This window comes from Ixodes scapularis, unplaced genomic scaffold, assembly GCF_016920785.2.
Source record: "Ixodes scapularis isolate PalLabHiFi unplaced genomic scaffold, ASM1692078v2 PGA_scaffold2__306_contigs__length_199485367, whole genome shotgun sequence".
Lineage (NCBI taxonomy): Eukaryota > Metazoa > Arthropoda > Arachnida > Ixodida > Ixodidae > Ixodes > Ixodes scapularis.
This window is the reverse complement of record NW_024609857.1, coordinates 175991407-176004014: the sequence shown is the minus strand read 5'-3', so window position 1 is coordinate 176004014 and position 12608 is coordinate 175991407. Positions and strand designations below refer to the sequence as shown.

At 47.0% G+C, this 12608-nt stretch overlaps 1 pseudogene; it reads right to left on the bottom strand.

The window, feature by feature from the left end:
- LOC115328072 overlaps positions 1-12608 on the bottom strand; it is a 50221-nt pseudogene that overhangs the window by 22782 nt on the left and 14831 nt on the right.

Sequence of the window (12608 nt, the reverse complement as noted above, 5' to 3'; positions counted from 1 at the left end):
CCAATTCAACGAAATATCCCAATGCCGAAGCATTCCTGATATCGAGAAGAACCAGTGTAGGTCCGCGCTGAACAAAGTACACCGAGGAAGACGGAGGTACTGCGAATGGCCAACCGAAAACCACTCTGCTACCACTGCATGAGGCCGACCTTGTCTACTGGAGGTGTCCGTACCAATGAATTGGCTTGCAAGGGTTCGTGCCGAACGGCCCTCGACCACGTCTTGACGAACGTCCGGGGAAGATTGAAGATTATCTTCGGTGGTCTTTGTCCCTGGTGCCGACTTTACCCCGAAGCTCGTGATCTACTTCATCCGGACGGGAGGTAAGCACGACAAAGCAGGTGAGCGGCAATGCAAGGAGAGTTGATCTGGTGTCGGTTGTCGCCCAAGGACAATACCTAATAATTTGCTGACACTAATTATCTGTGTCCACGCCATGAAGCACACAATTTCCAACTTTGAGGGAGAATGCCGCTCAGTGACCTTAAGAAATAGAATGGTTGGTTTCTTTCAAAAGTGGACTGCAAGCATCACGAGACTTCACTTTGCCACACAAGACTAGCACAAGTTGCAGTGGTCGTGGGATGCACAATAAATCTCCATTACGAAATGGAAGTGAAATGGCTTGTATAGCAAACATTGTTGCCAGCTGTCAAGTCAACGGTACAGCAAAAGGCACAGCCATATAACCAATACATGCCCGAGCTTGCTGCATTGATGCAGAAAACTACCAGGAAAATTTGGCGGATTAGAAGCCAGCCCTGCAGCTTCAGTGCATCAGATGTCAGTAGGCGCACATGACGTATGATTACAAGACGGCATCAGTCGGTTAAAGTTGCTACTCGACCAAACTGAACACCGACGTGCCAGGAGTGTCATCCCACAACAAGGTCCACAGGTATTACGATTGAACGCCTGACAGGAGACTGCCGCAGAAAGAACTCGTTCTAGAACCATTAACTAAGAATCAATAATTATGTAATGCAGTGGAAATAAACATTTGATACACTAACCAGATAAACATATTTCCGCTCGCCTTTATGCCTTGAGAGTTTATACACCAAGAATTGTGTTTACCACACGCGCAGGTCCTTTTGAGGACACTCGCATCTCTGACCCTTCAATATTAATTGATGGGACATACCAGACTGCCAGACTTGTTGCATTGGACTGCACTCATTCCACTTTTCCTGAACACACCTCTGAGCATATACTTTAATCGTATGTGTTGATGCATTGTTATATAGCAGGACACTTCCTATACGTAGACCCTTTGCAGAAACCCATCAAGCAACACAACTGTTGCCATTTTTTTTCGGCGTAAAGCACACAAATGGGCCCCAGTTCACGTCAAATGCTAATGCAGCATTCGAGTCCAATGGGCGCTGAGCCGAGTTCACAGTGATGGCGGACGTAACATTCTTGTCGAACAAATGACCAAAGTATGAAAGCCTGAGGGAATTAGAGTAGTAGCTACTGTAATTTGTTTCATCACAATTTGGCAAACAGCAATGGCTACAGTCTCGGTGAGCCAATAAGCACGTTGGAGAGAGGCACATGACGACATGTCATTCACAGTGCTCGTCCGCACAGATTTGTCACACACCTTCGCTCTGTCTCTCTGATTGGCTCGAAGGGGCTGTGGCGGTTGTCCTTTTCCAGGTTACAATGATACGAAGTATAGACAACCCACACTTTTCAAAAAAAGGTTATTGAAGAGACCGAAAGGAATGGTCAACATTTTTCAACAAGACTGCTCTTCAGGCAAGGGATGAACACAAATATGAATCATCTCATCCAGGTAATTAGACCAAGTAAATAATTGACTGACTAATACAATGCAGTTTTGATGAAAAAAAGTATTGCTGCAATAAATCCTACAAAAGAGAAAAAGCTGCAGTTAATCTATGCATACACCAAAAACAGTTGTTGTGATTGCAGGTCGAATAGCTTTGAAGCAGGTGCCTGCAACGATTTATTCATCCCCACACTCAATAAAACGTCATCCTCGTAGCTGAAAATAAGTGTGCACTTCGCACTCACCAAAAAAGGAAGAAAGGCGATCGAATGTAGAATCGCCGATTAGCACAAAGGGCGCAGGAGCTTCCTCGCTAAAAGTTGCTATGGTTATTCGGTGACGCAGGCCTGAAATAACTCTCCTAGGCCCTAACGCGACGTATACCTTTCGCGTCGATTCATAGCCATTTCAATGTTCAAACAAAGCTAAGAGAACGCGAAAATTTCATGCTAAAAGCACTCAAAGTTCTATCGATCCTCGAACACATCCCGGAATCCGAGCACTGGTACGGCAATACGGCTGATGCTGTCTCACAGGTATTAATATTCATATGATCCAGATCGATCTTGCGCAAAAAGGGTATAAAGTCTCATTCCTTCATATTTTCACAATATACCTGCGTCAGCGAGCACGAAAAAACCCGTCGGAAAGCCGCTGCACATCACGGCTGCCGCGCACCGAACAAACTCACATCCGCCAGCTCTGGGCGCTGCCATCTTACCTGTGACGTCACGGCTCTTGTGAGTTCACGTGACGAGTGGTCACATTTGCGTAAAACATGGCGGCAACCGGGGGGGGGGTGCCACTCCAAAACTTCCGGTTTATCACTCTAAGCCCTTCTACCTCGTTGGTGATCGTCACCAAAAAATGAATTACAGCGGAAACGCACAAAGAAAAAATAAAGTAATTGACTGCAAAATTCGTTTAAAACTACCTATAGACACTTTTTAGAGATCACAACCTTGAACAAACAAATTTAGCTTACAAAAAACTTTACAATTAGTTTTCTGTAGAGAGCAGGTGCTATCATCTTCAAGGCGCAAAATGACATTCCAAATGTACGTGTAGCACGGACTTGAAATGTAATGTCATTCGGCGCCCGAATGAGATTCGCCCAGAATGGCATTTGCCATGTCCGTGTGGCACGGGTATAATATTCTAGATTTGTTAAAATATGATAACGCGACGCCAGCAGTCAACCGGTCGTGTCCGCTCGCGTCGCCTCGGCAAGAGAGGCCTCGTGTACTGACTTTCGTACACTCCACCTTCGCCTAGAAACGTTCGCCCGTCTCAAGTAGCAAGTTACCGGTGATCGTTGCCCACTTTGATGAGTCTTCCAAACCGTTTATGACATACACCTCCCGTACGAGTCCTGTATTGAAAATCGCAGCAGCGATGATGCCGCCGACGACGCGCTCGCAACGGCCGCAAAGGCGGCCACAGCCGCGGTCCTAGAAGCCGCGATTTTCCAACTGTGCTCGCCTTGGCTTTTGCCACCTTCTCGCGCAGAATCCTCCTTGGTGGAGCCAACAGCCCCTAGGCAGCTTTCAAGCCTGCGCGTCACGTCACATGACGTCACGTCTCCCAGGCCTGCAGGGGCGCTGATTGGATTCGAGTGCCGCGTCAGCGTTCGCGTGGGATTACGATAGAAAAGGAGTTCCTCGCCTACGCTGACGCGGCACTCGAATCCAATCAGCGCTCGTGCAGGCCTCCAGGACGTGACGTCACGCCACGTGACGCGCAGGTTCTGAAAGCTGTCTAGCAGGTGTTGGTGGAGCGCGGTTGTGGACACCTTTACGGCCGAAAACGCGCTCCTCCAAGACGTCATTCCACTACCCCCTTCGAGAAAAACTTCCGTGCGTATGAACGCAATGGTTGGAAATTGCGTGCATACGCACACAACTTTCTAAAAATAGCGTACGCAAAAATAGCGCCCCCAAAGCGGGAAACGCGGTTAGCATTCGCGCATGCGCAGTGTAGACGACGCCATTTTTTGTTTACGCAAGGCTTTTGCGTACGTTCTTCTAAAACTCCCTATTAGGAAGCTATAGACACCACATAAAAGTAGTGTAGTGTCAACATTGAGCAAGTGGTTTTAATAATTAGTGTGGTTTCAAAACTGAGCAAGTGTTACCTAATTTAACAGTTATTTTCGTTTAATTTGTTATCTCTATATTTTCTTGTTGATAGAGGTCTCTAGGCTACAATACATAAATTTTATACGTAGACGATGACTGCCTCAATAATTTGTTTATAATATTTTACGACTCTTCGAAATATCTGAAATATGTACTCTGCACCCCCTGAAGGCTGCGCCAACAGCCGCCATCAGTCGATGGTGCTGTATTTAAAAAAAAAAAAAAACAGTGCACCGCCCGTAGGAAACTTGCGCGCCGACCCCAGCTCCGTGAAGGTCGACCCGCACCGCAAGCCTTCCACAGCACCTTCATTATAGCGCTGCTTTCAGTAAAGTAACATGAGCTTGAACAGTAGAGTGTTCTCAACTCTTAAACACAGCACGCGAGCATCGGCTGAAGAGACTGCCTGCGTCAACTGCTGGCGCGGTCTGGCAGCTCACGCCGCTGTTTTCTTCTATTGTTCCACTGCCGGTATGGACGCCATATGATGGATTCTTGCTTAGGCGCCATAAAACAAATTAGTGTCACTCCCATACTACCCCCTTTTTCTTCCGAATACATTATGCTTGCTTCTATCAGATAATGTTCTCAATTTACCGGTAAATTGTGGCGAATATGAAGAACACATTATTTTGTGGTTCGCACTGTCTTATCAAAGATACAACAGCTACGCGGTTGTGATCAAACGCTTGGCAGGGTGACGAAGCAATTCAAAGGCGAGGCTGAGATGGGAAAAACCAGGGGGTCATGCCATGAAGTTATTGTAAAGTACGCTAGAGGTTCAAGTGGCGCTAGTGTGCTGCGGCAAATTGAAGCAGACAGCAACCAGTCGAAAATTCACTTCCGGTAATGCATTTCTATGGGAAAATGTGAGTGCATTTTCTCCCTGCACTTGATCACAAGAGCAAATATCCCAAATAATTCGTAAGTACTAGGTAGCTTGGAACATTTCTCTGCCAGGCAGACGAAATAATCGGTCAGTTACGGTGTTTTTCTTTCAAATTTATTGCATGAAAACCGGTGCTAAAACGGCTTCGTACATTTATGTGCACTGTCGGCCATTATTACCGCGAACACGACGTCTGCGCCTTTCAGCATGAGGACTACACGTGCCAAACGAACGAAGGACATCTGGAAACAAGAAAGACGGCAAGAACTACGCAGTAACATTTAATCAGATACTCCTTGTGAATGCAGCCGACCAAAATAAATTGAAGGCCACCTAATATATTCCGATTTTAAGTAACTAAGTACTGCTTTATTTTTTCTGATCTCTGCGAAGATGCTTGTTCAACGTTCGAAATACCACCCGCACACTCGAAATCTTTCAGAACATGTGCCCGATAAAAGCTGCCCGCAAAGAAAACAATAAGAAGAAACACCTTTCATAGCCCACGTAGTTTTTTCTTTACGTTATGAATGTTTTTATCCGCTCATATTGATGCCCGACGGGGTCATTTTTATATAGCGGCATGACTGGCATATTAGCAACATATAAGCGTCACCGGTGTGCAGGCGAACCTTGAACACTCTATATTCTTTTCGAGTGTGATTTTGCTTCGAATCGTCGCGTGTTTTTGCACACCTGCTGCGGAACACATGTTTGGGACTGAAATGTAGCGAAGGTAAACATCGTTCACTGATAAAGACAAGTCTGCTAACTAAAGCAATTACACTTTTACAATGTTAATCAAGGTGTATACTATTCGATACGATCCAAATAAACAAAGTGCTCCGTGTTATTTTTCGCGAAGAGACAAAATGCACGCGCATTTTCCCATAGGAGTGCACAGGAGCACCGCAAAAGTGGAGTGGCTGCTGTTGGCTTCAATATGCGTCACGAAGGTCGCATAGACACTAGCACCAGTTGAACCTCTAGCGTACATTATAATAACTTTATGGGTCATACATCTTGTATCAAGGCGTGGTGACAGTCTCGGGGAAGGCCGCTTTAGTCTATGCAGCATCATAGCATTCATTATTAGGCGCCAGTGATATCAGTTTCGAGATCCGCCCGCGTGTTATCTTTAATAATGGTGTGCTCTGTATCTTCTATAGCGCGAAGAGATTAACGGATTCGTAATCTCTGTTTGACGGGTGAGTTCATTTCATTAAGATCGTGGACTATCGCTACCTTAATAAATCAATCTTATCTTTCTCTATCCAGCATATACTTCCTATTAGTCTTTTTGATCTAACGTGTGAACTTCCCTGAAAACCTCCTTTGTTGCTTATCTTATTTTCTAGTTTTTAAATATATGGTGTCTGAAGGCAGAAAGTTGGGCAAGTTGGTGATTCATAATGATTAAAAAGCGCGACAAGACGACGGACACAGAAAGGAGACACAGACACAGCGCTATGACTTCTTTCTGTGTCCCTCGTCTTGTCGCGCTTCTTAATCATTATGTCTGAAGGCATTTCTTGAACCAGTGGTACTTACCACCGTTTCTCTTAATTGCGTCCTCTCCCACTTTTTCATAGGTGGCCTTAAAGGGTTCCCTAAAAGGAAGATCCAAACAACAATTGAGGAGAATTAATTAGACAAATTTAAATCAGAAAAAATATTAGGCTTCAACAACTTCTTATGTTACATAACCATCTAATTAAACAAGGGTTCCTTTTTTAAGCTACATACGCATATCGCGTCGTTAAAACCTTTGTCAGCCCTGTAAAATATTCTAATAAAATATGCTTACGGAACTAATCATACATGAATATTGGAGTTATTTTAATAAAAAAAACAGTTGTCATCGGATAAACTCAATAAACCCTATAATATTCCATATTGAAAGAGAATGTTCTCACACAATACGAGGCAACGTGTTGGTTTGGAAAAATGGAACGGCGATGTTTATACTCCTTTCCCTATTGTATCGTGTTACGTCGGTTTGCACAATACAGTAATGGTCCCACCCATATAGTCCCTTCCTGCGCGCACGTGAACATTTACCGGTATACGACACACTCGAAAACTAATGCACTTATATATGTGGCGAGGCTACTGGCAAAACCGAAGCAAAAACAATGGCAACGACTTGGTTCGAACTTTGTGAAGTATCGCTTGATGAAGGCAGCTGTGGGTTAAATGCAACGTTACTAAAACACTCAGTTGGGAAACTCGCCGTCGAAACCTGGGCCGATGGCGTCCACTGAGACCGAGCTAAATGCGACAACAGCGCCATACTTTATCATTTGTCTGTACTGTGGTCACATTGAGCTATTTGAAAGTCTGTTTTTGCGTAAGAACAAACGAAAAAGACTCTTTTTGTATGAAATTTTTTGGAGTTTAGTACAAAAAGAGGGGCGCGTTATGTTTTTAAAATCTTTAGTTTGCAGGGTTTTGTGGCAAAATTAATGTTGTTTTTATACAACCATGCCTCAGCGGGCCTTTCAGGTAGCGCGCCCCGCCCTAGGTGCATTTTAACTTCGGTAGCTGAACGCGGCGCGTCCGCCGGGGAGACGGGGGTGGCGCCCCTGTAACCTCTACCGCTGTATCTGTTCTTAAAGCCAAAATAGAAGTCACGTGCAGTTCCTGGAGTGGCTGCTGCGGGAGAAATGGTGGCGTTGTGTTCGTCATTAGCTCGGTGCTCGGAGACAGATTGGGGCCACTTTTTTAAAGCTGTCTCTATGGGAGTTTCCCAACTGAGTGTTTTAGTAACGTTGGTTAAATGCGATCGTGCAGCTCGTGTCTCTTCGCAGATTTTTAGTACGATGCAGGATTGACCACAAAGGTAGGTTGCGAAGATGTGCAAGCAGTTTTGGGTGGTTTGTTTTTGTTTTTTTCGTTTTAGCAATTTACTTAGTCAGTTGCCAAGACTGCGATACTCCGTCTAGTAAGTACTAACCCGCTATACACCAGCTCAACTCTGTTATGTCACGCCGCGGTGGTGGCGCGTGGGGGCACTTCCGGTCTAGGGCTGTAGGCGGAAGTCGCCATACGGGACGGGTATTCCTGAGTTGTTCTTGAAAAAACAAGACTAAAACCTGCCTTTTTGTCAAAACGCCGCTAATGGAGCTGTACTAAAGAAGCTGGGAAAGGTTTGAAGATCAGTTAAGTGTTTTCTGCCTGCTCGGTTCGTCCGATAAAGTGGATAGTTGCCGTGAAAAGGAAAAAACCGGCACCGTCGGACCACGATTGCTTGTGCGGGAAGCACTGAGTTTAGTTCACAGATATTTGTAGTCATCATATTTATTTGTTTTTTTCTTGCCACATGAACGCGAGAAAACCGTCAAGTTGTCCGGACCAAGTTCAGTGCGTCTTCACATTGAAATGGCCGCCTGATTGTTCAAACTGTCGTCTGCTCTTTGAAACGACAGCGGCCAGTAGACCAAACGTTGCTGCAAGAAGCACCGGCCTCAAACTACTTCTGAGTTTGAAGGTCGTTAGGCTCAGTGTAAACAGCAGATACAAGGAGGTGTTAATTGTTGCCAGTGGCCATCACCGACGTGTAATGCCTGATTCATTTGGTTCGGTTCTGCTCGCGAGTTTTAGTATTGACGTCAAGCATCGCAGCTGCCGTATGTTTTTGCAACCCGAGTGAAATCGCGACTGAAAATAGTGAGCAGAATATCACCATGTAAATCAAGCGTTAGCGTCCATTCTGCGGCATTGAAGCGGAAAGAATCGCGCACGTCAGATTATTTACACGAAGTTTTGCGGTGTAGCGAGCCTCGTTAATGTCGCTTAGGCCAGAATAGTAGTAAGACATTGCTGAGACGCAGACATGTACGTAACGCGTTACAAGTAACGAGTTAATTCTATTTAGTTACTATTTTTGGTAACGAGTAACGTATTTAGTTCCATTTTAGGGAAGGTACGAGTAGCGCACTTAGTTTCTTTTAAGGACAAATAACGAGTAACGGTATTTCGTTACTTTTGAGAAGTAGCGTGTACAGCACCGCTTAAACAGTCTCGTTGTAATCCTAACCCGGGTATGCGTCCATTTCGGCAAAGACGGATGGGCGACCCGAAGTGCAACTAAACAGTATGACAGTATTGCAACGTCTATCGCTGAGCACGTCAGTTGAACTCTACAGCTGGGAATGCATTCACCCAGTGAACATAATAAGGTTCGTTTGTTGAACCTTCTAGAATCGTGCATAGACCGAATGTAAACCCAGAGGTTGCCAACACGAGAAGGCGCATAACCCATTGCCAACTTCGAACATTAGAAGCAGAGAGGACAAAGCAGAGACAGAGGAATTCCAGAATGACCAGCTCTTCCTGAAGCACAGCACTGTCGTTCCTTCAAGCGTCAGTAGAACGAGTCTTCATAGACGCCGGAGATGTATTCTCAAGGAAGCGGGGAAACATAAGTGATAAAATCTTCGAGAGGCAGCTACAGCTGAACTGCAACGACTACTGAAAAGAAAACAATAAACCACAAATCAAAAGAAGTTACGTATTTGGTCTTCAAAGTGACGAAAAAGTAACTCATTACTTTTGAGGTAAAGTAACGCCTTCCTTTTGAGAATCGCGGACAAGTAACGTCTTCAGTTATTTTTTGAGCTGGTAAGGGTATTTAGTTACGTTTTCTGGGTAACGTGTGTTAGCGCGCGCACGTATTCGCCGCGCGCTAACACACGTTTGTTTCGATTTTCCAGCGCAGTGCGGCTCCTACAAGTGCACTGAGCATCTTCCTGTTTTTTTTTCTGGTTTCAGAGTGCATAATTTCCAGATTGAGGGTGTGGTATTCCTTTGGTTTTTATACTGCGATATATGACTGATCTGTGTTGTTTCGAGCATTGTAAATGCGACTTTTTATGCAGATTTCTGAGCGTATTTAGTGTGTGGAGTTGACAGCGTGCGACGTTTTGCTCACGTGAGACCTTGAGTGTTTTGCGCGTGTAGGCCTTATGTCACATTCGTCTGGGGCGCGCGCAGCACCCAAAAAAATGCTGCACCAAAGCCACGCCACTGTGTAGGTGCACCACATGACGCACTTTCTGGCGAAGGCGAAGCATCCCGCCTTGCGACGCGCTCGGTGCGGCCACTGAAAGGACAAAACATGAACGGGCGTACGGTTAAAAATTTCCGCAAAATTGGGGTGGCGGCTCGCGCCATCTAGCGAGGAATGAAAGTAACAAATTGTCTTTCAAGTGGGCGGTTCAAGTACCTACTTGTTACACCGAAAATTCACCCGCCAACGCAAAAACAGAAACACATGGACTACAAAAAAAAGGCGTTTATTCATATGCGATTTTAGCGATAACGTCCGGAGTGAAAATCAACAGAGAAGTGACGACACGTAGGGGTTAAAATCAAAACAAGAAAATTAATTAGGCGATAAAAAGCCCCGCACGGCGACCACACGACAAAACCATCAGAACGAAATGACCCGATAACACGTTACTCCAACAACTCACCCACGAACCTTCGGACAGCGGGGCCACAAAAAAACAAAAATAACGCTCACTTCCCGACACTACGCGAAACAACTCGCCGCTCGCGACACAAAATGCAGCTGGGAAACAAGTTCACCTGTGGAAATAAGACGAAACTTCCGAAAAAGGGAAGTCTCCACTGCGGAACCCAACGCCCAGGGAAAAGTTCGAACGAAGTCCAAAGACTCACCGATGCCTTGGGTCCGACGAACGACGAAGGCTTCACGTGCTTGGCGTGGTTGACTGGTTGCTCGTCGGCCGACGCGACGCAGCACCGCACACACACACACTTCCCGAACAGGGAAAAAACGACGCCCGTCGTCACTGCTGGAATCGTAGCCAGAGCAGAGGTCTTGATAGAAAGAAGATAGCAGAGCCGACGTCGCGTTCTCTCTGGCCGCGGGCCACCATGTTTCGCGAGACGAGGAAGAAGGACTGACGAAGAGGCGAGACATAGAGGAGGTGCCGAAGAAAGCGGAGAGCATTAACTCAAGGTCTCAGTGCGAGGATTTGCATGGTCTCTTTCCGACGGTGCAACTGGTGCAGCAACGCACCGGTGCCGTGCGCCGCATGAAGTCCCCGGCGACCGTAGCGCACCGCACCGACGCGACCACGCAAACGCGACGCGTCCGTCGGTGCAGCGCGGTGTGGTGCGGTGCGGTGCGCCCCAGACGAATGTGACAAAGTCTGTTTACCCTAGGTCATTGAGCGTATACCGGGGTGTGCGAGATGCGCGAAGTGCGCGATAGAGTATATTTGTTGATAAACTAAAGTCGCGTTGCCATCCTCGGGAAAGATGGCCAACGCTAACGGAGGAATTGCGGACGACGGTGATTTGGGGGATCCGCTCTCCGTAAGATAGTTGCCAAAGGCCCCAATAGACAAGGACCGCCTCCTTACCGATTTGCTCTAGCTGAAGACGGGACCACCAGCAGTAAGTTCCAAGGCTATTCCAACCTTCCAGGTAATGCCGGACTTGAGCGAGGGTATTTCAAATTTAAAAGGTGAGGGAGACCCTGCGAAGGCTAGAGACTGGATAGAGAATCTAAAAAGTACCGCCGCCCTCAAAAGGTGGCCTGAGGAGCTGCAATTCTAGACTGCCAAAAGCCATAGGGTCGGCGCGGCGAGAGATTAGCTACGGACTCGTCGTTCAGAAATCAAATCCTGGTCTGACTTTGAGCAACGATTCAGACGCACGTTCCTCAGTCACACGTGAACTGCGGAATGTTGGCAACATATGCAAGAAAGAACGCAGCAGCGTCATGACACAACAGTCGCGTACTTCCACGCAAAGTCGCGACTCTGCGCGGTGGCCAATCCAGATTTTTGCGACATGAAAGAGCAAATCGTAATCGGCCTGCGCTCGCGTCAGCTCTGCACAGTGTTGAGGGGGCGATCGCATGACGACCTAGATGACCTGCTCCACGACGTCATGGAGTTCGAACGGGTGGAGACCGAGCACCAAAGGAACTACGGCGGCCGAACGGAGCCCAAGGCATCAAGCCCGACGCGGAGCGGAAAAATGAATGAGAAGCGTAACGAAGCAGAACGCTCACCACAGAACACTAGAAAGGACAATCGGCCACCGCTGAGAAATGAGCGAGGGCGAGGGGAACCGAGATGCTACAACTGCTACAAATGTGGGCACCTAGCTCGAGACTGTCCCCAACCACAACGCCCAATGAAATGTCTGCGGTGTGGGAAGGCTATTTGAAGGCTATACGCAGCGCTACTGCCACGAAACCAAGACGAAAACCGAAGCGAACACGGTCGCCCTGCAGTGAGACCACACACCTGAAGTATGCCCTGTGGGGTTGAATAACTCCACTTACCGTGATAATCGACACGGGAAGCTCCAGCTGTCTACTTCAAGCGTCAGGAGCTGCCAATAGTGGAGTGAAGTCTTTGAAGGCTATATGGTTTTGGAAGCCGGAGCCTCCCCGTGGCAACGGCGATGGGCCGCTGTGTCTCCGACCTCGTCATTGATGGCGTCAAGGGCTGTAACATTGATGTTCTGGTGGTGCCAGATGCCGCTCAAACGGTGGAGCTCATCGTCGGGAGGACGTTTACGAAGTTGCTTCACCTGGCGTATGCAAGAGTGGACGGAGGTCTCGTATTTAGGTACCGGCACGAAGAACCCTTCAGGGACCTGAAGCTAGAAACAACAGAATGACGCCTTCAACTACGTGTGAAGGAGGCTGCGTTAGTAAGCCGGGAAGAGGTTAATTGGATAACCCTTAAGGGGCAGAGACTGACCACACTGGCCCGGCCGTTTACAGAGAAAATGG